The sequence below is a fragment of the Siniperca chuatsi genome, linkage group LG12, assembly GCF_020085105.1.
Source record: "Siniperca chuatsi isolate FFG_IHB_CAS linkage group LG12, ASM2008510v1, whole genome shotgun sequence".
In the NCBI taxonomy this organism is placed as follows: Eukaryota; Metazoa; Chordata; class Actinopteri; order Centrarchiformes; family Sinipercidae; genus Siniperca; species Siniperca chuatsi.
This window is the reverse complement of record NC_058053.1, coordinates 2,598,053-2,601,096: the sequence shown is the minus strand read 5'-3', so window position 1 is coordinate 2,601,096 and position 3,044 is coordinate 2,598,053.

The window sequence follows — 3,044 nt, the reverse complement described above, 5'->3', positions numbered from 1 at the left end:
CTTTGCTCGCTCAAGTCTGTCGGGACTGGAAAAAACTGTCCTCGATTCTGTAATTATCCAAATGATTCTGTTTTTCTTAAATCTTTCTGTAATAAATTTCCACTGTCCCACACAAACATGACAGAATTGGGTTGCTCTTACCTTCCCAGGGTCCTACTGAAGAGCTTGTGTCTGCCTCCGTCTTGAGGGGGTAATGCTTAACTATAAAGTTAAAGGACAACCAGTCAACACCAACTATAGAATGGGTATATATTTTATTCAGAAATAAACACTTCTCAAGCCACCGATCAGTCGCATTTTGTGGATACATTTTGAGACTAAAATGTATGCAATAAAATGGAGTAGACACAACAAAAGCACTAATGTCATCTGTACAGCTGATTGCAGTCCATTACACCCTGCAATTTACACAACCTTTAGGACACATTAAATGGTTTTGTTGAGACTATGCCAGGTAAGTTTTGGTTCCCAAAATGTTCTAAATTATTTTTTATTCCTGAAAAATACATTTTGAACTTCCATAACTTTTCAAGGGTTTTCATGACAAAGGAAAACTAGGACAAAGCAATTCATAGCTCAAATCCTCACAATGGCAGTCTTATTTGTTTCTAGTAATTATACTACATTAATATCTAAATGAAAGTTGTACTAATGTATTCAACTGATACACACACACACACACACACACACACACGTGTATAAGCTACCTTTAAAAGCTTCATGCAGTGATTCACATTCCTGTTCACGTCTCATAAAGTGTTAAGGTGTGTATGCAGAGTATCATTCTTTGCGTATGTGTAAATCAGTACTGTGGTATGAGGAAGGGGACAGTGAAATACTTATGGTAGCTCTTCAGAGGGAGTCTTATCCGTTTTTATCTGTCCCATCAGCTTTTATCTTTTTCTCTCCATCTGACTTGTCCTTCATTCAGGCAGCAGTAAATTTTAAGTATCTTTCTGCTCCTGGTGTGTGAATGGGTGTGTGAAGGTTTGTGTCAAGTCATGGCCATTATCTTAGGTGATCTGACTGCAGATAACAATCTAATCTGATAGGTCCATATTTCAAACTGTGTTCCTACTCCACTGTAAAATAACGAAATGAAGATAAGACACTTTAGGGAAACTGTCCCACTGGCTAACAAGAGGACTGGGAGAAAAAAATGAAAGAGGATACAATGCGATTTTCAGCATGTGACCTTGACCCCTTGCCGACTAGCTTCTATAAAAAAGTTTATGACTGCATGTCTGCTGATCTGCTACGTACGGTGGCCCTGAGGGTCAAAACACGACGACATTTCACAAAACACATTTCAGAAAACTACATTTCACGAAATACAACATTTGATGAAACACGACATTTCACAAAACACATCATTTCAGAAAATAATAACTTACATAATAAGTTAAATAATAAGTCCATATTTAATAACATATATATGGACTTTAAATATTTAGAATTAAAGCAACATGCTCGAAACCAGTAAAATTACTTTTTAGAGGTGAATTTGTATGCAATATTCATCTGTGCATTTCCAAAACTTGTTTTTACTGCACTCCACACTTTCATAGACATCTGTCAGCTCTGGCTAGCTAATATGACACATATTAGTGACTGTTGTTTAACTTGTCCAAGCCCAGAAGACTCGATGTTTTGTCACAGCAGCAAATATCTACGGTATCTGGTACCTTAGTCTCTCAAGATGACATTGGCAGTGTTAAGGCTGATGAACTCACAATGGCATCTGACTCAAACTAGCATTGCAGTCTAGATTCAAGCCACCTAGAGGGTGGAAAGCCCCATCTAAGGACATCTGTGGGAAGGAAAGCAAAATTCCCCACTCTGTTACAGCAAAAGCGTTGATGGCGTTTTTTGTGTAGCTTGCATGATTTTCTCACCGGGAGACATGATTCTGAGAACGAAGGCACTTAGTGACAAAGAAAATAGTTTCACGACACTCCGCAACACCAGCTCACACGAGTGCACGCCTGCAGGCAGCTGAATTTCTTAATGTTGCCTTAAGAAAGAGCCAGTCCATCTATTCCAAGTTAGATCGCTCACACCAACAAGCAATAAACATGCACTCAAGTCATCGAACTGTAACTGCCGTTTGCGGACAGCAAAACATACCCATTCGGGGCCACACAGATGAGCGCTAATTTTCAGGCGCTTCTGAAATATCGTGCTGAGGGAGATGAGTTGCTGAAATAGTACGCTGAAAATGCATCAGCTAACGCAAAATACTGTAGTCATCAAATTCAGAACGCACTGATTGAGATATGTGGAAAACAGATTCAAGACAAAATTCTCCGCAAATGCAGGGATTCCAAGTGGTTATCCCTATTGGCTGATGAGACGGCTGATATTAGTAACGTTGAGCAAGTGGCCCTTGTAGTTCAGTAGGTTGACTGTGCAGCTACTCAGTGCGAGAGGATTTTTTGGGATTTTTGACACTACAGGCGAACAGATTAAGAGAACTGGATTTCGAGCCTGCTTATATGGTTGGACAGGGATATGATGGTGCTGGGAATGTGGAAAAGTACACACAGAGCACAGTACCCTGCTGCAGTCTACGTGCACCGTAGAAATCACACGTTAAACCTAGAAATTGTGCATTCCACTAAGATCCCTGTCGTTCGCAACACCCTGAACACTGTTCAAGAAATAGTGAGCTTCATTACAGCCTCCCAAAGCACTTGCAGTGCTTACTGAGCAACAGTAGCAGCAAGAAATGCCTCCCAAAGTTATTTCAATACCCGCTGGTCTCACCATGATATGCGCCTGTCTACTGTTATTGAAAACTGTGGTGACGTGTTAATGACCTTGGTTGAGCGGAAAACAGACGGAGACGCCAAATACACTTCCACAACATCCTCGCTCACTCGAGCTATGGAGTTGTTTGAATTCAACGTCTGTTTATTTATTAGTCAGGAGCTGCTTCACCATCTAACGCCACTGAGCAATGGCTTACAGAACACGAACTGTGACTTACAGATAGCCGCTCAGATGGCTGGGGATCTTGTGACAGTGCTTGACAGCAAACGAGA